Source organism: Fukomys damarensis, unplaced genomic scaffold, assembly GCF_012274545.1.
Source record: "Fukomys damarensis isolate Sample0158 unplaced genomic scaffold, DMR_v1.0_HiC HiC_scaffold_1, whole genome shotgun sequence".
Classification (NCBI taxonomy): Eukaryota; Metazoa; Chordata; class Mammalia; order Rodentia; family Bathyergidae; genus Fukomys; species Fukomys damarensis.
The window spans coordinates 3,330,458-3,355,694 of record NW_022900913.1 but is presented as its reverse complement, the minus strand read 5'-3'; the positions used below and the strand labels follow the sequence as shown (position 1 = coordinate 3,355,694).

General features: G+C 46.6%; 1 long non-coding RNA gene across 2 annotated transcripts; it reads left to right on the top strand.

The window, feature by feature from the left end:
* The first annotated feature begins 554 nt into the window (after positions 1 to 554).
* On the top strand, positions 555 to 19,934 carry LOC104875324. 2 transcript variants are annotated; one of them, XR_784029.2, is made up of 3 exons: positions 555 to 821; positions 17,684 to 17,751; positions 18,050 to 19,934. It is a non-coding gene; the product is annotated as an uncharacterized LOC104875324 (long non-coding RNA). The 2 variants fall into 2 exon arrangements; XR_784033.2 differs by lacking the exon at positions 555 to 821 and adding an exon at positions 5,861 to 6,185.
* Positions 19,935 to 25,237: the final 5,303 nt, after the last annotated feature.

The following is a 25,237-nucleotide window of genomic DNA, read 5'->3' as shown; positions in this document are numbered from 1 at the left end:
TTAGTATCATGGGCTGAACCTTTCTATACCCTCAAACTCCTGTGTTGACATCCAGTCCCCAGTGTGAGGATGTGGGATATCAGACCAGTGGGTGATAATGCTACATGTGGGGTAAAGCCTTTACAGAAAGGGGCCACCTGCATGAATGGAGGAACCCATGCTCATGTGGCCTGTGCCTGACAGAGAGAACTTTTGTAAATAGTCTGAAATAAAGAAGTTAAGATGAAAGGAATGTCACTAGTCCTGCTTTCCTACTCCTGACCCCCACTCTTGGGGGCTGGAATAGCTAAAGATAAACATCCTGAAAGAGAATGCTACATTTGGGTTTACGTTGTACTCTCTTGTGACCATGATTTGTGAGGAGAAATGTGGAAACCAGAATGTCTTATCACCTAAAATGAGGTCATGATTGTAAGACTCCTATAAAAAACAAATTGTAACTCAGGCCAGGGTCAGGCATTTGGCACAGCCTTTGACGCAGGCTGACCCTTTGATAGCAAAGCAAAAGTTGCATTTTGTTTGGTTTGGTTTTACTTACTTCTGCATCTCTGTGTGTCATTTACCAGTTCCTTCCACAACACTTTGGTGCATCAGCCAGGAAGGAAAGGGTTACCTGACACAGCCTGTGTTGGGCTTCGACCCCAGTCCTTTACCAGAGGGAGCAGCTGTCTGCCTCTTCAGAAAGGAAAAGGCATGTCCTGTGGATTTCCTGGATTTACTTTCTGATTCAGAGGCCAGCTTGCCAGCAGTGGATTGCACAAACCTGCAGCAGAGATATCAGGAGGATAGCTGCTGAGTGAACAGGATCGTCTGTCTGAGCGGTAAGACTCCCTGAGCAACCCCTAGTTTGTTTGGCTTTTGCTTTGGACTCTGTTCAATTTGGGGTGAGATACAGTGTGGAAACCTGATCACCCTCCATTCTTTGCCATTTGGGAGGGTTTCATTTGCCCCAGGCTGGGTTGCAGGGATATATACACCCTCAATTTGTTATGGTACTTCATAAAGGACCCCAGGGAGGGAATGTGTTAACTTCTTGTGTGATTGTGTGAGTGAAAGAGTGTGAGTGGAACAAGCTATGAAAACAATATGTAGCCTCATCTGTGCACCAAGACAAAGAGAGGGGGTGTTTATGCTTAAAGATCCCTCTCCGCGTTGCAGAGCTTGTGTGTGGCCTGTTTCTGTGATTCTGTGGCCAGCGTCTAATATGAGCAAAATGGAACACTAACACGATGGTGTTCCTTAGCTCAGATGGGGCTGAAGCGGCCGAGTCCTCATAGCCAGGCAGGTGAGCATATGGTCATTCCTTAGTCAGTGGCACTCACCCGTTGTCCTGCATCACTGGACAAGGGAATATCAAGTGATCGTGGAAAATGCGAATACTAAACTAACTGTTCTTGAGTGTATGATTCAAAACTTTAACAAAGGCTTTGTGGGAGACTGTGGGGTAAAATTAAGACCAAAGGTGCTCAAGAAACTTTGTGAGTTATCGTGGCCTCAGTTAAGCCAGTCCTGGCCCCCAGAGGGAATTCTAGACAAGAGAAAAGCTGCTTTGGAACAAGGTTACCACCCAGGGGCGAACTAGTGAATACCCATATATAGACACCTGGTTAGAATTACGTACACATATGTCCCCATGACTCCAGACGTGTACAGTGAACAAGGCACCCCAGCTGCTCATGGTTAAGACCCAACTAGACCCCGAGAAAGATGTAGAAGACTTACTAGATCACCCCCCTCCTTATTGGGCAGATGCCCAAACTCCCAGAGCAAATGCCCAAACTCCTCCAACTCCTGATAGCTCAGGGCAGCCTGTGTCCACCCTTCCACCATGGTACCCCCACAGCTCACAGAACTAGGACTGCAGAGCTGGGACCAAGCCTCCAAATGCCATTGCAAGTATACCCAGGAGAAGAAGGCATCATTTTTATACACCAGCCTTTTGGCTCTGTTGACCTAGTTAATTGGAAAAGAGACACTCCCCCTTTCACAGAGGATCCAACAAAAATGTTTCAGTTGTTTAAAGCAATATTTTGTACCCATCGTTCCATTTGGGAAGAATGTAAAGAACTCTGTAGAGTGATGTTAACTACTGAAGAAATTCAGAGGATTATAGGGGAGATAAAAAAGATAAACGCCCCCTCGCCTGCCACCTGGGACACAAAACCCTGACAAATGGCATGAACAACAATTTCCTGTGAATGCCCGCCCAAATTGGGATATAAATACCCCAGCCGGACAGCGCAATCTGGCAAACTATAGAGCCTCCCTTTTAGCAGGAATGAAAGCTGCTAGCAAAAAGCCCACCAATATAATTAAGGTGATGGAAACCCCACAAGAACCAGGTAAAAGCCCTGCAAAGTTTTCTCGAGAGACTCTATGAGGCATATAGAATGTATACACCTTTTGATCCAACCGCGGCAGAAAATCAACAACTAGTGAACACTGCTTTAGTAACTCAATCTGCTGCCAATATCAGAAACAAAGAACAGAAGCAGGAAATGAGGAAAAAAATGAATATAACTCAGTTGTTGCAGCTGGCTAGGAAAGTGTATGTGAGTAGCCCTAAGGCCAGCACTGCAATATCAGCCTGATACCAGAACAAAGCCAGAGAAAGTGCAACTGTGCTTTACCAGACATCAAGAGATTTTACAAGAGAAGTCAAGTTACAAATTTAAACTATTTGATAAGTGTATCTTTGTTTCAATTTGAGTTGATGTTTAGTGTGCTTAAAAATTTTCTTGTACATTGCAAATTCTTGAATTGTGATTTTTGATTATAGGGTTAACTTGCTCTTTTCTGTACTTTGTTCATAAAAAATCTCAAGGTTAGTACTGTTCTATTGGCAGTCAAATTTTAAAATGTAACAATCTGAGAACAGAAAAAAAAGGAACACTTTGAAATTTTAACAGCTGAAAACAAGTTTGTTATAGAAGGTTTATAGTAAGTGAGATGGAAGAAAAATACTAAGAATCTATAAGGAAATACATATACTTTTGATATGAAAGGATTTTGTATGGTTGTCTTGTTAAAAGGATAAAGAGAAATAAACAAGACCAGAAGGCCTAGGTACATTGAGAAAGTGTGCAGAAATGATTTACCAAGGAAATGTATATGTTTGCTTGTTGGTTTCAAGTTTATAAAAGGTTTGCATTTATAAATATAAAGAGACTTACATTAATGAATATTACTTAAATATGTTATAGCAATATGTTTACATTGGTTGTCATCAAAGTGTTAAGTTCTAAATATGTGATTGTGATATGTTTACACTGGTCATCTTAAAAAGAGTAAATTTTCTGTGCGGTAAAAAAAACAAGGTTTTATTGAAAAGATGCTTTTGGTATCAAATTACATTAAAGGGCATAAGGTTTCATATATATAATTATTGTTGTTGCTGTTAATTTTCTGATGTACTAAAGGAATAAAAACTTCACAGCATACTAAGAGACTATGAATGCTGCTAGAAGAGGCAGAATATGAAGTTTCATGGAAAAAGGGTCAAATTTGTGTACAGCAAGTCAAATATTTGGGATTCAAATTATTAAAGGAATGTGCTGCTTAGGAAATAAAAGAAAGCAAATAGCACAATACCAGAACCTAAAACACAAAAGCAGTTGAGAAAATTCTTAGAAGCTGCATATTTTTGCAGAACCTGGATTCTGGGGTTTGCGAATATAACCAAGCCCCTATGTGAAGTCTTAAAAGGCCCCAAAGGACAGCAACTGTTATGGGATAAAGAACAAGAGTCAACATTTAAAAGGTTAAAACCAACCCTCTCTGCTGCCCCTGCAATGGGAATCTCAGATGTGTCTCAGACTTTTACCTTGTATGTGACTGAAAGAAATCACACTGCCTTGGGGTGCTCACCCAAAAAATGGGCCCCTGGCATATCTATCTATGCAGCAGCATATCTATCTAAATGGATCCTGTTGCAAAGGGATGGCTTCCTTGCCTATGAGCTCTGGCAGCTGCAGTCATGCTGATTAAGGAAGCAAACAAGCTAACCTTAGACCAGAACTTGACTATTCGGGTTCCCCATGCCCTCCTAGAGCTGTTGAATAACAGAGGACATCAGTGGCTCTCACATAATAGAGTCACACAACATCAGGCCCTCATCTATGAGAATCCCTGTCCACATTTTGTTCCAATTAACCTTAAATCCCACTACCTTTTTGCCCTTGGAACGTGGCCCTCCTGACCAAGACTGTCTCAGCATCACTGATGAGTTGTTCTCTAGTCATCTGGATCTGCAAAACACCCCACTGCCTGATGCTGATTTCATCCCGTTCATGGAAAATGGGGTACCCTATGCTGGCTGTGCAGTGACCACCCAGGATGAAGTGGTCCAAGTGGGACCCCTGCCCACCAGATGATCAGTTCAGTGAATGGAGCTTTGGGCACGCATACAGGCTCTCCGATGGGCAAAGGGAAAGAGGGTGAATGTTTGTACAGACTCCTGTTATACCTTTTCCACCTTACATATTTATGGCGTAGTGTATAAAGAGCATGGTCTTCTCATAGCAGAGGGCAAACAAATTAAAAATAAACAGGAGATGGTGCAGTTGTTGGAAACAGTGTGGGAACCCCATAAAGTAGCAGTGATGCATTGCTCTTGGCACCAAAAAGGAAAAGATACAGTAGCAAAAGGCAATGCTAAGGCAGATGTAGAAGCCAAAAAGGCAGCTAAACAGAAATTTCAGATATCTGTGCTCACCCATGTACAAAACAGAAAATTGGAGATACAAAAACTCCCAGCTACTATAGAATATTCAGATAAAGAGAAGGAATGGGCTAAGGAGCAATTGGCTGAGAAACAAGGACTCATTCAGATCCTACCTGACAACAAACAGGATGACGATACCAGAGGCACTATCATACTGTTGGATTAAAAGATACCATGACCTGACCGAGGGGGGAGAGCAGCCCTTCAAACACTGTTAGAGAGGTATTTCTTCATACCTTGGATTTCTGCCTTGTGTGAGCAAGTCTCAAAAAGATGTCAGATTTGTCAGAAAATAAATCTGACCTCAGGGCCCAGAGCACTATTTGAACTACAACAACCCCCTCTGAGGACATACAAATAGACTTTACAGAAGTCTCCCCTTGCAGAGGTTGTAAATATTTGTTGGTATTTGTTTGCACTTATTGTGGGTGGCCTGAAGCCTTCCCTACAAGAAGGGAGAAGCCTTCAGAAGTATGCAAAGTTTTATTAAAGGAAATAGTTCCAAGGTGGCTGAGGTCCAACCATGGTTCCACCACTGCAGGGTAAAATGAGCTTATCCAGAGGACTCCATGAACTGCGACCCCAAGAGACAACACACTTAAAGCCCTGCTCCCATCACTCTGGAGAGAGACAGTTAACACATAACTAAAAGAGGAGGACTACAACCATTATGGACTCTTTTATGGTGTTGGATAGTTACGGATTATTTTGTTTTTGAATTAAAAATCTATAAGCCTGAAGATGATAGGTTTGATAAAAAGTGTGTACATTTTAGAACTATTAAATGGATGTCTAAACTCATACACCAGAGGGTAGCTGCTGCCCGACATTATCAAATGCTAATTATGTGGAATAATGAAAAATGGAATGAATAAATTAAAGAAAGGTAAGGAATTACCCCCCAGAGACAAAGGGAGGAATGATAGAAAGAACTTTTGTAAATAGTCTGAAATGAAGTTAAGATGAAAGGAACGTCATGGGTCCTGCTTTCCTAACCCTGACCCCCACTCTTGGGGGCTACAATAGCTAAAGACAACATCCTGAAAGAAAATGCTACATTTGGGTTAACACTGAACTGTCCCGTGACCATGATTTGTGATGGGAACTGTGGAAACTAGAATGTCTTATCACCTAAAATGAGGCCATGTTTGTAAGACTCCTATAAGAGACAGATTGCAAACCAGCCCGGGGTTGGTCATTTGGCACAGCCTTTGACGCAGGCCAACCCTTTGCTAGCAATTTTTTTGTTTTGTTTTGTTTTACCACTTCTACATCTCTGTGTGTCATTTACCAGTTCCTTCCACAACATGAGCTCTTCAACTCCTGCCTGTGGATTCTGCACCCTGCCCTCCTACCAACTCCAAGCCTGCTTTGTATTTTGTTTCCCTTTGGCACCAGGGACTCAAGGTCCCAACCAACTGACCAAGCTGATTGTGGATGAGGCCATTGCCCCAGAAGGAAGGTAAGCCACAGAGAGTCAGAAGCTCCAGTGAAAAACAACAGGCAGGGCCAGCAGCACTATAAAAATACATAGCTATCATAAACTACATAAACACAGTGTGGATTTTTACTCTGAACGTCACTACTTCATGGTAGGCTAGAGTTGGAGAAGAAACTTGGTGTAGTGGCCACCATACTGCCAAAGAGTGTTTAATGAGGCCCCATTTTGGGAAGGAATCGTCCAAGACTGAGCCTCAGAACAATTCCACTTCAGGGTTTCTGATGTCATCTTCCCACAGTGACCAATTGAGACAGCCACAGGGGACAGCTGCCAAGCGGGTATGGGCTGTATATAGACCCCCTAAGAACTCTGAGCACTTGCTAGGAAGGACACAGGCCCTGCCCTCTACTGTGAGAAACCAAGATGTGTGAATGAGGTTTTAGAAGCAGCTGGATCCAAAAGTGTTGGCTGAATACCTGTCCTATGGCCTACATCCAGCAGAGTCCAGAGGGCTCTGATTGTTTTTCCTATCTACCAACATGAGCAAGAATGTGCCTCAGTTTGAATAATTGTCCAGTCTGGGGTGTATGGACAGAGGAACCCCTGGAACAAAGAGAGCACTTCACAAACCCACAGACTGTAAAGCTACATGGAGAAAATTGTGACTTGCTCAATTTTCAAGACTGGAGGTCCTGGGAAGAAATCACTCATTCAACAGCACAGAGGAATTTTCTTAAGGACTCAAGTTCTTTCTCTCTTTTTCCTTTATTGGGGGGATGTCTCTTTTTTCCTTTTTTCTTTTCCTTTCTCCTTTTAACATTTTCCCCTTTTGCTTTTTTCATTTATTTTGTGCAGTTTTTTTTCTGTTTGTTTTTTTTCTGTTACTGCCATCTACTACTATAAATTTCCTTTCACTCCTCAGTAAGAGCCCCATCTCACTTTTTTCTTTTCATCTTCCCTTGATTAATATTTCTAATTTTACCTTTCTCATGTTCTGTTTCCCTAACTCATCTATCTCCACTAGAATAACAATTAAGCTTTATGAATCTTTAGGCAGTTAGTTAACCCTATGCTTTTACTGTTACATAGTATTGTTAATGGAAATAAAGTTGTTCCATTTATTTATGGTAGGTCAATATTTGGTTTGTCTTAGTGTTTACACTATAATTATTGATCCCTTTGAGAATAGTACATTATTGGTTCATAGAGTATGTCAATATCCAGTTTGGTTTTGACACTATTATTGTTGCTGATGTTATTAGCATCCCCAAGATAGCATAGTTGTTGCTATCCATTGGTTTCCTCTGTATGCCAGTATCTGAATTGCTTTGGTGTCATTACCAACACTGCAGTCCATTCCAAGAGAACCGATTACTGATCTGATTACACTGCAGCCTCACCCTCCAAATAAGTGGAGATGGTGGGATTCTGGGACAAAGGCAAAGAGTACATAATACTCAATAAAGCATGCTTAAATAAATGCAAATTATTCTGTACCTATTAGTAGATTGTAATGCAATGAAGCTAAAAATCAATAGCAAAAGAAACTACAGTCATTATGCAAACACATGGAAATTAAACAATACCCTCTTGGATCAACATGGCACAGACGAAATAATAGAGTTCCTCAAATTAAATGGAAATGCCAGTAAAACATACCAGAACTCATAGGACACAATGAAAGTAGTCCCAAGAGGGAATTTGAGAGCTGTGACTGCCCACATAAGAAAATCAGAGTGAGCCCCAAATAAATAACTCAGTAATGCACTTCAAGGTCATAGGAAACAAAGAACAATCTAAATCCAAGGCTAGTGCAAGGAAAAATATTATAAAGATCAGAGTGAAAATTAATGAAATAAAGACTAAAACTCAATAGAATCAATGAATCTGAGAGCTTGTTGTTAAAAAGAAGAAGCAAAATGGAAAAGCCTTAGCAAATTACAAAAAAAGGAGAACCAAACAATGCAATTAGAAATGACAACAGTGAAATACAACAAATACTGCCCAAGTCCAAAACATTATTAGTAACTATTTCACAAACCTGTTAAAAAATAAGTTGGAGTGCTCAAAAATAAATGGATAAGTTACTAGATGCATATGAATTCCCCAACTAATCAAGATGATATAAAAACCAAGAATAATCCATTCACAGGCAATGAAATTGAAGCAGAAATAATAACAAAAAAAATACCAACTAAGAAAAGCTCAGGTCATAATGTATTCACTGCCAAATTTTGCAAGAACTTTAGGGAAAATCCAACACCAACACTCCACAGTCTCTTTAATGAAATCTAAAGGAGAGGAGCACACCCAAAGTCATTCTTAAAGGCTAATATTACTCTGATTCCAAAACCCAACAATGATCCAACAACAAAAAAAGAACTATAGTTCCATCTCTTTAATGAACATAAATGTAAAACTTCTCAACAAGATATGCAACGCATCATCGAAAGGATTATACATCATGACCAAGTAGGTGTCATCCCAGGGATGCAAGGATGGTTCAAGATACACAAATCAATGAATGTAATAAGGAAAAAATAAATAGGAAAAAAGACAAAAATCACATGATCATCTCAAAATAAATGTGGGAGAAAGCCTTTGACAAACTCCAACATCCACTTGTAATTTAAAGGAAAAAAAAAGAAAGCAGGCATGAGGACCTTATTTCAAGCTGATAAAAGCTATTTATGATGAACCTACTACTAATGTCATGTTAAATGGAGAAAAATGGAAATCTTTCCCTCTAAAATCAGGAACAAGACAAGGATGTTCACTATCACCAGTCCTGTTCAATATAGTACTTGAAACACTAGCCAGAGCAATTACACAGGAAAAAAAATAAAAGGGATATGGATGGGAAAGTAGGAAGTCAAATCATTACTATGCAGACAACACAATCCACTACAAAGAAACTCAAAAATTTTAGCAAAGACACCTAGAATTAATAACCAAATTCAGCAATATTGCAGGATACAAATTTAACACACAAAGATCAATAGAGTCTCTGTGTGCCAATAGTGAATTTTCAGAGAAAGAAATTAGTAAAACAATACCATTTACAGTAGCATCAAGAAAAATTAATTGCTTAGAAATTAACCTAAATAAGGAAGTGAAAAATCTCTACACTGAAGACTATAGTACTCTGAAAAAGGAGATGGAAGAAGACATCAGAAAATGAAAGCTATTCCTTGGTCCTAGATAGGTCTATCCAATATGGTCAAAATGACCTTATTTCTAAACCTGATACACAAATTTAACACTGTCCCAATAAAAATAACAACAATATTCCTCACAGAACGAGAGAAAACAATCATAAAATTCATGTTGAACCAGAAGCAATCCTAAAGAGCAACCGCAGTTTGAAGTTACATTGTAAAGCTTCAGAGAATTTAAGTATATTGTGAATGTACAGTAACATTATATTTGAAGTTGTATTACAAAGCTACAGTGAAAAAAATCAGTATGTTACTGGCACAAAAATAGACATGAGGATCAGTGGAATTGAAGATTCAGAAACAACCCCAGGTACATTCAGTTTGGCCCCTTTGACAAAGGGGCCAAAAATGTACACTAGTGGAAATATAGTCTCTAATAAATGATGTTGGGGAAATTGGCTATCCACATGGTGAAGATTGAAACTAGGCCCAATCTTTCACCATGCACTAAACTAAAATCAAAATGAATCAAATATATAAATGTTAAAACAGAGACACAATCTGCTAGAGTACGGAACGGGTAAAACTCTTAAAAGACATGAATGTAGGTAAGGACTCTGTGACTAGAACCCCAGTGGCACAAGATAACACCAAGAGTCAACAAATGTGGTCATATCAAATAAAAAAGCACCTGTACAGCAAAGAAAACAACCAACAGAGTGAAAATACAGCATACAGGTTGAGAAAATATTGTTTGCCACCTCTTCTTCAAAAAGAGGACTAAAATCTAGAATATAAAAACTTCAAAAATCAGACCCCCCCAAAATAAAAGACAAACCAAAATATTGGCTACCTAAATGTTTAGATACTTCTCAGAAGTACAAATCAAATGGCAAAAAATACATGAAAAAACATTGCTGGTCATTAGATAAAATGCAAATTAAAATAACACCGAGTTTACCTCTTACTCCAGAAAAAAAAAAGGCCACTCTCAAGAAATCAAATACCAAATTCTGAAAAGGCTGAAAGAGGGGGAAGGAACTCTTCTCTCTTGTTCCTGGAAATGTAAATTAGTACAACCACTGTGAGAATTAGTATAGCGATTTCTCAAAAAAGTAAAACTAGAAATTCCATTTAACCCCACTATTCCCCTTCTAGGATCTTCCCAGAAGAGTTCAGTACATAATATTACAGGGATGCATACATATTCACATTTATAGCAGCACAATTCATAATAGGTACATGTTGCAAGTGGCCTATATGTCCGTCTACAGATGAGTGGATAAAGAAAATGTGGTGTTAGCATACAATGGAGCACTACTCCACTATAAAGAAAGAAGAACATCAAACATTCATGGGTAAATGGATGTACTGAGACACACTCATGTTAAGTGAAATAAATCAGATGCACAAGCTGAAATATCACATGGTTTCTATTATGTGACAAAGCCAAAATATTAATAAAGAGCAAAACAAATGGGAAGTAGAGAGATCTATTTCAAGTGATAACGGGATCAAGAGATGGAGGAAATAAAATGAAAAAAGAATTAAGATGAGTTATGTTTGTGTACTAACTTCACATGAGAACTGTAATTATTATAGAATGCAAACATGTACTAAAAAAAGTAAAAACAAAAAATAAAAAATAAAATAAATAAAGAGACCAGAGAACTTGCTTTTCCTTCTTCACCACAGGAAGGCATGATGAGAAATTAGTCATCTGCCACCTGGAAGAGGCAGGCTGCCCCTGAGGTCCAGCCTCCTGAGCAGTGAGAAGTTGCTTTTGCTGTGTGAAAGCCACACCATCAGTGATGCTTTGTCACCATAGCCCAAGGGCTGCGACACTGGCCAAATAGACAGCATCTCACAAAGTGGCAGCAGTTGTCAGTCAGTGCCATGATCGCCTGGAAAGTAGGGAATCACCGGAACCATACAGAACCCTGGAACTCTCTCACTGGCTCTGGACATCAAGGTTTAAAGAACTCTAACCCACTAGTAGACCATCACCCAGGGCCTTGAGGACCCTCTCTCCTCCTGGATAGGGAACTGTTCAGCCTTTTCAATCCCTTTCTGATTTAAGACCCCACTGTTTGGATTTTTAATTTTCTGAAGTTTTGCTAGCACGTGCCGGCAGTACCTAACGATTACATTTCTCATGGAGAATTCGGCTATGTACATAACACATTTTAATTCTCCTTTCAGCCCCTTCTCCTTTCCTCTTCCTGCCCACCCTTGGTTCTCTCTCCAGCTGCGAAAGATCCATCTCCCTGTTGTCAGATTTCTTTCCTTAGTCTGTTGGACATGTCATGAGAAAAAAATATCGGCCTCCATCGTCTAATAAATGTCTTGAGTTCTCATTTTATTTCAAAGTAACCTTTCAAGAAATGGAGAAAAATTATATTTCCTTTGGAGCTCTTGGTTTTAAAAAGAACCACCTGTGAAATAGAGGCTACAAGCTAGTACAAATCGCATTTGTATCTCACTGATGGTACTAAATTGCTTAAGGCTGACATTTAGAAGGTAAGCATTTTTGGGGAGAGAAAATCATTTCTTGCAGTCAGCTAAGAATGGCTAGAATTTGGTATGATTAAACAACCAGAGAGTACAAGTTATTTTATATGGATAAAAAAACAAACCACCCACCACTGGACAATGTAATAGGACAGGGAGTCCTATTGATTTAATGGCCAGCAATAAGTAACCTTCTCTATCAGGGTGATCTTTTATTCCTACATCACCACCAACATGTGTACTGGAATTATTCCCAAATAACAGGAAAGGAAACAAAATCTGGAAAGATTAAACAATTTGCTTAGAGTGAGGCAGAGAAGAAGGGACAGAAATGAGATTCACCTTCCAAAGCCTGGGCTGTCAACCACTGTGCTCACCTCCTGCTTAGGGACTGGAGAGGGCTGCACACAGTCTGTGTCCAAATAGATCTCAGCTGGCATCACCCTGCCACCTGCCAGTCAGAGGCTGTGACAAGAAAGAAATGAGCAAAAAGGAGTCCACAGGACACATGAAGGGCAACTTACAAAGGAGAAAAGCCAGCGGAGTTCACAAGAGCTGTCCCTTCCCCAATCTCAGTCGGCGCTTACTCACACCCTGCTCTTAGCAAGTGGAGCCTCCCTGCGGCAGAGCTTATTTCTGCCACACTTAGCTGTCCTCCTCAGAGGGTGCTGAGAGCAGGTGCCACACAGATGGCTTCGCCTGCCTGCTCCTAGTATTGCCCTACTCCTAAAGCCAAAAGTCTGAGAGGTGGCCAGTGGCCACCAAACCCCACCTGGACATCATCCCTTGGCTGGTTCACACTCCAGCCATCTGCAGGCTGCAATGTGCATCCATCCAAAATCACCCTTCTGTGCAGGGACGGGCATGGCTCCTCCCACTCAGACCAGCTGCCATTCAACCAGCAAGGCTTCAGATGCGACCTTCAAATCATGTGCCCCATGATCTCGTCACCTGGGATAGAGCATACATATGGAAGCCAAGTTCAACCCAAGGGCTCTTGGAGGACACAGACTGAGGCTGCCCCCAGATGCTGTCTGGGTCTTTGTAATCACATCAGAAGGTACAAGAAGTGCGTCGGGAGAATGTAATGAATGTAGGCACTGCTCGGTGGCCTATTTATCCTGAGAGGTGGCAATTCAAGGACACGGATGCTTGGGAAATTTCCATTTAACCAGTGGCTGCCTCAAGATTTGGGGTGTTTAGAGCCTCAGATCCTTCTGGATGAAGTGAAAGAGTCCATGGCAACATGCGGTTCCATCTACCCTCTCCTTAGCCGGGTCTTGTGTGGGCAGGATGGGATTCTGTGGTCCAGCCCTCCTCTGTCACAGATGCAAGCTCCAGCCCCATCTTCTCCCCATCCAAAGGGCATGGAACAAGTAGACAACAGTCTCCTACCACCTGGTGTATGAAGCAGAAAGCACAAGGACACTTAAAGTATTTGTCAGGGACTTTGTATTTTCAGAACCCTTCCCATTAATTTTATCCAGCCAGAGCACATCACTTCCAGGGCAGGGGGGGGACCTCTGAACTGCGCTGGTGCCAATTAGTGCTTTACACTCTGCTCTGCACCCTGGGCTCCAGCCCGGCTCATCACAGGCCCTTCTGGGCCAGTGAGGTGAGACTGCTCCTTCTGGCCTCACCCCCGCAGCTGGACTGAAGGAAGAAGAATAACCACGTCCACGTGCTCCAGCCTCCTCCACCAGGGCTGGGAAGAGAGATCCATGGTGTCAGGAGAAGAGGGCTGTGCAGGGGGCAGCTCCCCTCACTCAGGATATTGAACTTTTCCTCAGAGACACAACTCCAGACTGACACCAAGTGGGAGATGCTTGGCCTGCAGAAACCCTGATGCCAGCCACTGCCTGGGCCCGGCCTCTCCTGGCCATAGGAGGGAGGGAGGGAGCGTGCTGCTCCTGGGCACAGACATTCACACTGTGTTATTTATTCCTGGTGCCTGGACTTTCCTAGTGTAGCCTTAATGTCTCTATGCCCTGTGGCCTCCAGTTCGCTTTTTTATTACTACTTAAAAGGGATCATCATAAAACCCACTTTGGGAGAGTCAGCCCCTGCTAAGGAGCCACCAATGACTGCTCATTTGGATCCCTTGGTTTGACCCTAGCATTACTCTTGTTGGTCTCCTAACAGCAATGCTATTTTGTTCTCACCATTCATGCATTAATTTCTTCATGTGAAGGCACCGGGCTTGTGCTGGCCACACACTGCTCAGCCGGCTTGGGGGTGATGACAGCAGCCTGCCGAGGAAGGAAACCATGGCAGTCGCACACAGCAGACCTCTGCTGTGGTCTTCCCTGCAGTGTGGTCACAGTCCTTGACCTCGGCAGCTTGGTCCCTGAGCTGAGCGGAGTGCTGTGTTGATGGGACTCTGACGGGGCTCAGGGGATTAATAGATTCAGGTGCCAGCAAATTCTCTCCTCCCGTTCACATCATCTCTGCAACAATGCTCAGAGCAAGGGCTCCGCTAAGCTCATTAAGTCACCAAGTCAAATCGTCTTCTTTTAACTGTTAATTGTGTCCCCTCAAGCCTCCCACATCCCTCATTAAAGGACTATCAGGCCACAGACAGTCGTGTGAACCGCAGTCTCTATTCCTCTTGTGAATCATGCACGATTAAAGGTCGTGGTCTTGATCAGCACCCAGCATTGGCGGATAAGGTGGGGCAGAGATGGAGATCAGCCACGGAACACCAAAAGCAAAGCCAAGGCCATGCAGGCCGTGCTGCCCACTAGGGAGAAGGCACATTTACCAACTTTTCTCATTTAAGATACCAGAGAGGCAGTGGATGGAAGATGTCAGTGTTATAGAGTCCACAGCCCTAATATGGATACACAACACATCTTCTCAAACAGAACAAACACCCTCAGACTGTTTGCTACACTGCTGTTGTTCATGACGACCTGATCGTAAGGCTCGGAAGGCTCGCGGTGTTACAGAAGGAATCAGTCAGTGACACACAGAGAGGCAGCAGAATGGAAGTAAAATAACAAACTTACTCATCGATAAGGGTCAATCTCACATTAGCCGTGCCTGGATCGATGACGCACTGGGTTACAACTCCTCCTTTTATAGGGTTTCACAGCCTTGGCTTCATTTAGGTGGTTACAGTTCATTCTCACAGTTCAAATCATGGTCATAGAATTGTTAATCTTTTCAACACAGACGCAACAATTCTTTGCTGTTGGGAGTTTACCTTTAGGATTCGCCTAGTTATAGCCAGGAGTGGTGGCGCATGCCCGTAATCCCAGCACTCGGGAGGCTGAGGCAGGAGGATCACTGTGAGTTTGAGACCAGCCTGGGCTACATAGTGAGTTCCAGGTCAGTCTCAACTACATAGTGAGACCCTGTCTCAAAAAAACAAACAAAAACAAAACAAAAAAAGATTAGCCTAGTATCTATCCTAGCCCCTAGGAAAAGTGGTGTTTAGGGTCAGGGGAGCAAATGTTAGCAGTGGGCCTTTTCATCTAGACACTCTTACGATCATGTGGCTCCAGTCTCTTCGGAGCTCAAGACTTGATGTGCCCGGTTATCTCAGGGAAGACCAAATGCCTCATTCAGCAACTAGCTCCTTCAGTGCCTATTAGTTCTGAGCTGAACAAAGCAAACTGCTGTTAGAGACAGCAGAAGCCACTCTACATGGCCACACTCTATAGGTTCTTGCTATTTATTAAAGTTTTCCCCATGGAAGGGCTGAGGGCTCAGTGCACAAAAAGCCTACCCTTCTCTCCAAGACACTCACCGAGGAGGTTCTTGGGTGGAGAAAGCAAGCAGCAGCAGGATGTGGACTCCTCTCCTGAGTAGATGCAGAGGTGCTCCCGACATCAGGAAGACACTGGTAAGCAACAGGAGGCATCCTGAGACTCCCCGGGACCCGGTATGAAGACGACCAAGAGTAGTTTCTGGAAAGGCCTTTTGAGCTGTTGACTACCAGGAGAATCTGGACACACAGTTGGATTGCGAGGGGAGTCTGAGCAGAAAGGAAAAGTGAGTCAGAGATCAGCAGCAGAAAGCTCCTGGCGTGCAGAACGGCACGGAGCAGGGCACAGAGCAAGTGGAACTGGGGAGGGGAGGGCGCCAAGGAGCTGGCTCCTGAGACTGAGGGTCAGGAGGGAAAGCAGAGACTTTAAGCCATGAAATGACAGGACTGTAGATCTGGTAGGAAAACACTTCTCACACTGAAGAAGCTGCTATTGAGTTACACTGGCAAGTGCGAGCTGCAGAAGCAGGGACTCGGGTCCTCAGCCTGGTTACTGCAAGCACTCAGCGAAGATACTACAATAAGGAATGGAACCAGCAGCCGTCTGAGAAGTAGAGGATTTTCACGTTGATGTGCACGGCGGAGAAATAAGGAAAGTGGGACTGAGAAGAATGATGCGCGAGGACGGGCTCCAATTCAGATGACAAGGGTTCGGACACTGGCGGGATCCAGGTGGAGACAAGCACTGGACAAGACAGATGCAGACAATGGGAAGGATGGGGACCAGAAGTCACGAGGGGAGACACCGCCACACAAGTGGCAACGGAGCGTAGCAGAGGGAGGGAGGTTTCTAATGGCGAGGCAGAGCCCTGGAGAAGCAGTCGGGACTGGGAAGAAAACCACAGGAGTTGAGAATGTGCAAACCAAAGACAAGAGGACTGAATCAGGGTACTGACTGCCCAGGTGTCCCTGACAGGCCCAGCCCAGGACAGTTGGGACCAAGGGAATCGTGTTGGAGCAGAACCAATCCCAGGGGGAATTGTGGAACATCTATTACTTCTATAAAGATAGTTGCAAAGTAAATATATGTAAACAATAAGGAGATTAAATATGTAAACTAATGTTCAACCTCTGCTCATTAAAGTCTAGAAAAATTAAGAGTTGATGTGGAAACTTTCCTGAGCCTGACTAGAACAGGGCACCTTCCAAAGCAAAGGGACTTCTGTCGTGGAAAAGGATAGGGGTCTGTACCCGCTGGAGCATCCGTACAGTGGTGGGGTGTCGTGGGCTTTATCAAATGATTCCTCTACAAACTCATCGAATCCTCTCTCTGATCCAGCTCTCCATAGTTTCTTCCTGTGGCCACAAATTAAGAACATGATTATTTAGCACAAGTGAAGAGGAGAGAAAAACCTATCTTTACCTTTTCTATTTAAGAGCCACATCTAACAAGGATTAAGACAATCGGAAGCTGATTTTGCAAAATTCCTGTTTGCACTCCGCTTCCCTGTTCCTCACTCTGCTCACTGTTGGCTCATCCTAAGTAGGGAACCGAGATACAGGTAGGCCATCCTGTGTGATCCGCATACAGAAAATCCACTAGAATTTCCAAGCTGTAGGATCCACTCCAGTTTTTCTCTTCAATAAAGATATAGCCTTAAGCAGCTTGAACACTGCAGACTGAATTTCAAGGGACAGGAAGTATTCACAGGACGCTTTCCCAGGCCCTGGACAATGCTTTGTGAATGCATACTTTTCTTAGTGTGGTTTGTGATACGTAACAACCACACTCACTGTGGAGCACCGGTACATTTACACAGCAGCCCTGGTCCTTTTGATTTCCCCTTCCTCCCTCCATTCCCAAAGCCCCTTGTGTTCCTTTAAGACCCGTCAGCAGAGGCCACAGTCCCCACTACACGGCGCAGGAGCTTCCCCTGTATTGCTGCCCCAGAGGCCACAGGACCCTGAAGGGTGTGAACACATGCTGGACACATGTCAAGGTCAGGGACACAGAGACCAAGCCCCACCTGGCTCTCTGGGTGGCAGGTTCCAGCTTTGTCTCCAACACGCTCGCTTTCCTGTCTTTAATTCAAAGGCATCTCTAGATATTAACGAGGTGGTTTATTTTTCTACTGATACAGGAGCAGAATTCTCTCCCCATAAACAATTCTCAGTGTCCAAGCCCACCATTTCAGATTCGGACATAGAGGTGAGTTGAGCAGATATTGCTTTTAAAGAGCTTTTCTAACTAATAAATGAATATAGATTTATTTCCATAGTTAACATTTGGAAAATGTGGTAAAATCTAAGGTTCAACCATTTCTTTTCTCATATCCAAAGAGAATGGCTGCTGATACCATATAGTTTAGTCTTCTGGTGTTTGTATTTTACCTATATTTCCATAGTATATGTGAACCTGCACACACATATTTTTTGTAAAACTGGGACCGGGTGGCACCTCCCAGCTTCACCATTCCCACTCCTGTGAGCATCTTTCCATCCCACAGGCCGTCGGTGACTGTGTGACTCAGCCTGGCAGACTTGGTGACCACCGCTCAGCTCACCGCGCATCTCATGTGGCCAGCGTCCTTCCCGTTCTTTCCCCAGCACTGAGTGGTTCAAACCCACAATGGCCATGCAGAGTTGCAGGTGGAGAAACTGAGTCCCAGGACAGCCCCCTGCCCAGCACAACATGGGTCATGTTGGTCAGGCCAACTCTGAGTTTTCACTAAATGCTTACAAAGAACATCTCTGTGGGCGGCTGTATACACACACCTGTCATGATTTCGCCAGCAGATTGTTTCTGTGGCTGCAGTCTCTGAGCCTAAGATGTGCTTAAAGTCTTTCCAGGTCCATTTTCCTAAATTGTCCTCCATGCTGTTCTCTAATCTGGTGGACTGGTGGGGGATAGAGGAGGAAACTGTCGTTTTTGTTTGTATAAATCCAAGCCACAGTCAACCAGTTTTCAGACAGCAGGGACCTCACACCATGGCCCTCTCGAGTTTCTTGGGTTGGGCCAAGCTGGCTTCAGCTGCCACTGGGAGCAGTGTGGGTGTTTTGTGGATCTGGGGGCTGCCTGCTCTCAAGTCTGCAAGTGGACCTTTCCCAGAATCTGGGAGCTCCAGGACTTGTGCAAAGGACCGCCCCTCCAGACGTGTCTGTGGCTTCACTGGCAGCACATCAGCCCAGCGTGGCTGCCGACGTAAGATACAAACCCTGATCAACGTGTGAGCAGACACTAAATCTATTTTCATTCAAGCTCCAGCCTAGAGGCATCTTTAAATGTACAGTCATGTTCAGTGCCTCTTTCTGTCCTTCCTCCTTTACTAGAAGCTTCTGAGTACAATGTGTACTGCACTGAACAGAATCAATGCCCACATTAGCATTCTGTCAAAGGCTCCAGACCTCACTTGGGTGACCTTGCCTACCCCCCCACCCGGCACAGCACACATGTGGTGGCGCCTTTGTTTGTCCTTCTCTGGGCCCGGGTGGGAGCCGTCTCCCAGATAATCTCCAGGTTAATTAACCTTTAGGTGAGAATGTGGGATTCCTGCCTCGCACACTTCCTTTTCCTTCATTATGTTCAGCTCAAAAAGCAGCGAGGAGCTGCAATAAATGCATTAATTAGGAAAATGATTAAATGCAGTTGCTTTATTACCTTGGAAGTTAATCTCTGCGAGATGCCTGAAGAGTCCCCTTCATGGGGGAGACTGCAAGAACCAGCCGACTGCAGAGCCCAGCCCTTCCTGTCTCGGCAGAGATGAAGAAGGGTCGGTCCCACAGCTACTGCCACCATGGCAAGGATAGCACCAGAGGCAGCTCACTTCTTGAAGAAGGCACTGGGCACCCACGGCCTCTGCCACAAGCAGCCAGTGTCCACTGCCTCCCAGAGGGGCTGTCACGTGTGATGTGATGCTGGGACCCAGGTTGCACATGTGGACTTGATGTAAACGATGATAAGGCAGAGTGATGGTCTCCAAAGAGAAATACGAGAGGAACTGAGGATCACCCTGTCGCACTCATGACAGGAGAGATGGGCAGAGCGGCTCTCCAGAGGGCTCCGCAGGCCCAGCCTCCTCCTGCTGCTCACCCCCTGGGGTGCTGATCCATAGACCTGGCCTTAGCTGGAGCCAGGCCCTCCCTTCAGGGGCACAGCTTGTCCCCCTCTCTGCTGTGAGCCACCCTCTGAGCTCCGGGGCTTCTCCCCTGTTCCTTCCCAAGCCCAGCTTGGGATTGTCCAGCCCAGGAACCCTTCTTGCCCCACTTCGCCTTCCCTCTATCCCACCACCCCAGGGTGCCCATTGACCACGTCCTGAGGCGCTGACACCCACTCATTCAACCGCACACCTGCCTGAGTCCTCAGGACTCCGGTGTGCTTCAGAGATGCTGACGGACCCCAGCTTACGGCACAATGCGTAACATCTTCCCCAAGATTTAAGGAAAGAAATTGGTTATGCTGCGGTTCTGAGGTGAAGGGGACAGGACCTGAAGTCCCCAGGCTGGAGTACAGGGCGGGGAGGGCATGAGGAGCCTGTGGTGGCCATGCATGGAAGGGATGGGACACCTCCCGAAGTGGCCGTGAGCTGCAGTTCAGGACACGTTTCTCACACAGTGGCCTTCACCTGCTCCCCCAAAGGCCTCCAGCACCCCTGACTTCCCATTTTACTGAAAAATGTGATCAAATCTCATCACAGGCAGTTCCATAAATCAGAGATCTGGACATTGTTCAATTTCCCTGAGGAAAGAATCACCAAGTTATTGAAAACAATCCAAAGTAATTGAAGATCACCTGCTCCCAACTGGGCCAAATGTCCCCTCCCTGTGTCCCGTCCCCATCTTCCCAGCCAGCCCTCTGTCACCTGGGGCTGCTGTAGTGCAGCATAAGAAAATAGACACATTTCCCAAGTGTATCAGTCAGTGCTTTTTGGAGAAACAGATGCAATGCCCGATAAACAAATGTGAAAGAATTTACAGGACTGGCTTACAGTGGCCACCCACAGAGTTGAGCGAAGAGAGTGCAGACTCCGTGTGCACCGGGGAACTGAGGGGTCCAGTTGGAGGCCCTGAGCTCCCTGTAGTGTCTGTGAGTCTGTACTGGAGAAACAGATGCAATGCCCTATAAACAAATGTGAAAGAATTTACAAGACTGGCTTACAGTGGCCACCCACAGAGTTGAGCGAAGAGAGTGCAGAGACTCCGTCTGCACCGGGGAACTGAGGGGTCCAGTTGGAGGCCCTGAGCTCCCTGTAGTGTCTGTGAGTCTGTATCAGGAGGCCAAGGGTCTGCGCTGGAGGGTGACCGGTCTGTGCCAGAGGTCAGGAGATGATGACGTCCGAGTGCAGGTGAAGATGGGAGCTCCCAGAGAAGAGAAGCAGCCTTCCTTCTTCGTGTCCCTTTATTCCACATGGGTGACAAGCCTCCCTGGGGTGGAGCAAAACTGTCTCCAAGGAATCTCTCCGCCATGCGGGAGCTATGCTGACGGGCGTTTCTTACTCATGTTGACACTGGCAGTCAGTGTCACAGCACGGAAGTCTGCAGAGGACTTGGCTCCGGCCCAGCCTCCCTGCCCCTGGTGGGGATGCACGAGGAGCTGAGCCCTTCCTCCAGCATCACCAGCCACTCATCTTGGGAAACATCCCAAGCCCCAGGCCTTGACTCTCACTTGCAAGTGCACAGCCATGTTCGCAATGGCACAACTTGTGCAGCTAAATCTTGGAAGCCACTTACGCATCTATGAGCAGAGGAGTGGGTAAGGAAAATGTGGTTTTTATCCACGGCAGAGCACAACTCTGCCATCAAGAAGGATAAAGTTGGGCCATTTGTAGGAACAGCGATGCACCTTGAGATCACAATGTTAAATGCCACAAATCAGACAGAGACAAGTTTAAATAGCACATGGTTTCTCTCCTATGACAAACCCAAAGTATAAGTGAGTTAATAGCTAAAAGAAAGACAGACAATAGGAAATAGGGAGACAGATCTTGAGGAAATGGAAAAGATGGAGGAGGGAAAGGCGAACAAAAAGACTGAAGATGTGCCGTGCGCCTCCACCTACTCCCCACAGCGTGTGTGATCCGTAGGTCCCACAGGTGAGTGCTCTCTATCAAGCAGAGGAATCGAGTGTCACCCCAGGTGACACAGCGCGAAAGGCGTGCTAGAGCGTGTGGGAGGGAGGAGAGGAGGAACAGCTGGAGGATGTTCGCTGCAGCGGGGCCTGGCCCGCCAGCCTGTGCCACACGAGTGGGAACTTGAGGTTCACCAGCTCTTTCTGGTCCCTAAATCTTACCACTCCACCATCACCCATCTCCACACAGGGACCAGGGCCCGGGAGCATCCCCAGCACCAGTGCCTCTCGCAGGCAGCAGTGAGAATATTTCCAAGGCGCACGGGATATGCTCAAGGTGTGGGCTCCCTGCAGCCTGGGGCGACTGCTGAGGACACCAGGAGCCACGCCGAGCTGGAGAGACGGAGGGACCTGGGGGCTCCCAGGCAGGCTGTCACCGCGGCTCCTGGTCACTTCAATGCTGCCCTGAGATCCTCACCTTGAGGCGACCTTGGTGACCCCACCTGCGTGGGGCACCCTCGTCTCTGTCCTCTGGGAGGAGTCGAGGCCACCTCGTTCAGACCCAGAAGTTCCTGGTTTTCACACCTGGGTGTTCTCACCTTCGGATGACTTAAACATGCACAATTGTGTCCGAGAAAGGCACCCACACCTCATACCCACTGCATCCACAGCCCACTCGGGGCGCTCTGCTGTACATTTAATTTGCTGTCACGTCCGCTGTTGCTACGGCAGGGCCGCCTGGGCTCTGAACTGTCCAGAGTCCGGGTGTCCCACGCGTACTTCCTGTTGTGGCTGCTTTAATTATGTGCATGTCCGCCAAAATAAATCTCCCTTCCAAACTCCAGCCAGGGAAGCATTCGTTTTTCTGCTCAGCCAAACTGAAATGAAGCACACTGGGGCAAGAACTGCAGAGGCTGGGAGGAGCCCTGACCCCAACACACAAGGCCACTGCTGGTGGCTGTCCTCGTCCCCTCCCCGGGAGGACCGCTCACATGCTGAGCGCCTCACCATCCTGGGAGGTGACACACACCTGTAGTCCCCAGCTCTGAGGCCGAGGCCGGTGAATCCCAGTGACTTAGTGAGACCTGTTCTCACAATTTACAAAGTAGCTCAGGGTGAAGGCCCTGGGATCAAGCTCCAGCACTAAAGGAAGAAAGTGAGAGGGGAAGGGAGGGAGGAAAAGAGGGAGGGAAGGAGGGGAAGGGAAAGACGCAGGGAGGGGAGGGAGGAAGGCGCGGCACAGGGCTGGCCTGGCCTGTGGTGTGGGTCATTTGGGGGCCGAGCCCCTCACAGGTGGCTGCATCCTCGCCGCGTGTGGTGGCCGCGTGTGCAAACTGACCAGCAAACCTTGGGCGTTGCACACCTAACTCCGCCTGCAGCACGGGGCTGTCTGCAGACGCTGACTCGCTGAGGGCTCTGCTGAGCTTCCTGGCAAAGCAAAGGCTGAGGAGCTGGGAACAGAGGTGCTGGGGGTGGAGGTGGCAACAGGCAGGAGGGTCACGACTTGCAGTCCCACCCAGGCTGCTGCTGCGCGGGAAAAAGTGCGGGCCCAGCAGGAACCAGGGCCACTGTTGGGCTCAGACGAATGGATCTAAGCCGGGCAACAGGGTGAGGGGCAGCTCATTACGGTGAAGCCACCATCGCTCTCATCACCATTGCCGTGAATCCATAGGAAACTGCTATTTCCAACCCTGCTTTTGAATATGGCCTTGTTCCAGGACCAATCAGAAGGTCTCTTTCCAGCCTTCATTTGCATGCGGACACAGCCAATCAAGACCCCAGTCCGAACCCCCGATTACAAGGTTCTAGCCCCGAACCCCCGATTACAAGGTTCTAGCCCCGGCTCCTCCCTTGGCTCCCTGCTTCCTGGCTGCCTGGGCGGAGCCACTGTCCCCTCTCGGAGCCAGCCGGCCATGCATGGGCTGAAGCCACCGGCCTCTGAGTTGTGGGTGCCAGCTGTGGTGCACTAGCCACCGGCAGGCGGCTGAATGCAGACCCCGGCCTGCTTTGTCGGGAAGTGAACTCCGGCCCCTCTTGGAGGGGGCAGCGGTCCACAGGCCGCCGCAGAGGCAGCCGCGCCCCACGCCCCACTGATTTAACGTGGTGCAGGGGTGACCTCACCCCAGACTCGCCTCTGCAGCCCTTAGAGGAGGTGCTGTTTGTTTTTCCAAGACCAGCAAGGTGCAGCGGAGCCTGAGCTGCCCAGGAAGCAGCCGCTAGGCGTGGCCTCCACAGCCGCTCCTTGCCCTTCTGCTCCTTGCTGGCCACTGCCAGCTCAGCCCGGCTGCGGTGCAGAGAGCTAACAGGTCTCAAGAGCCTAGGCCACAGGACAGTGAGGGCGGTGTTGGAGAGAAAGGAGTGGGGCTGGGTTTACAGGGGGCTCCGGACTCAACCTGCGGACCCAGGTGAGAAGGCTCTGCTGGAGCGGCCCCAGGTGAGGGCCGGGCGGAAAGAACCATAAATCTGTAGGGCTCGGTGATGAATTAACCTGCATGGCCAGCAAAAGAAGGGATATTAAATGATTGCGTTACAAGAGGTCACTGAAAGTACAAGCCGGGAGAGAGCAGAGGAAACGCTGGGGTGGCAAGCTCTGCGCTGGGCACATGGCCTCTCATGGCAGAGGGGCCTTGAAGGGTGCTTGGTGCCGACACCAGGATGCACCTCTCCGGCTCCGATTTGTTCAGGGTGGTGCAGGTGGCAGCATCCACTGCTAGATATCAGTACAACTAGAAAAGAATATCCTTAGTTTTGTGATCTTTCTTGCATCTGAGTAGAAGAAATTCGTAACCATCATCTAAAGTTGACTGGAAGTGGATTTACAGACCTGAGAGAAAATCGACACAGCAAGGCTGTGTCCCCGCGCACCGTGTAGACTGAGCCCCTGCGGCAGGTGGGCCTCAGCCCCACTGCACCCCATTTTCCAGGATGTGCTGGACTCAGTGGCTCACTTCCAAACAACACAGTCTGGGGGACAGACAGCCTTCAAGCACCCTCCCGTGTCCCCTTGTCTACAGGGAGGTCTGCAGTCCACAGACAGCCAGCACTGGCTAGGGCTGGAAAGCCTGGCTCTTTCCCATGGGGCCACGTTCAAGGCCTCCTCCCTTCCTGCTCTCTCTGTGGCCGCTGACAGGCAGGGACAGGGAGCTCGGCACCACGGAATGAAGACCAACCGGACGAGTACGGTCCAACAGAAACACAGATGCTCCACACAGTGCTAGGTGGCTAGAAACCCCCAGCCCAGGCAGAGAACTAAACCAGATGAGGTGTGGCTGGCACCATCTCTGGCAGGAGAAGAAACTGCGTCTCCCAAGGGGTCAGCACTTTTCACCCTGCCAGGATCTGCTGCGAGGTTAGAAGACAGATACCCAACCTGCCACTCCCTGTGGGCGATCCAGCTATTTACTGAGACCAGGCTCGGCTCTACAAATCCCAGTGACCTTTGAGAGACAGCTTTACAACTCCAAACCCCCAGCAGCACAGACCTTCCTTTCCGAGGACTCGTCTCATCTGAGTATGCTGAAGGCCAAAGAGCTCCTGACCAGCTCTCTGGGGCCTCCTGTATCTCTTTTCCTGAGTAAATGAGACTTGCAGACAGATTCCAGTCAAGGGTGTGCAGCCATCCTACTGGGGT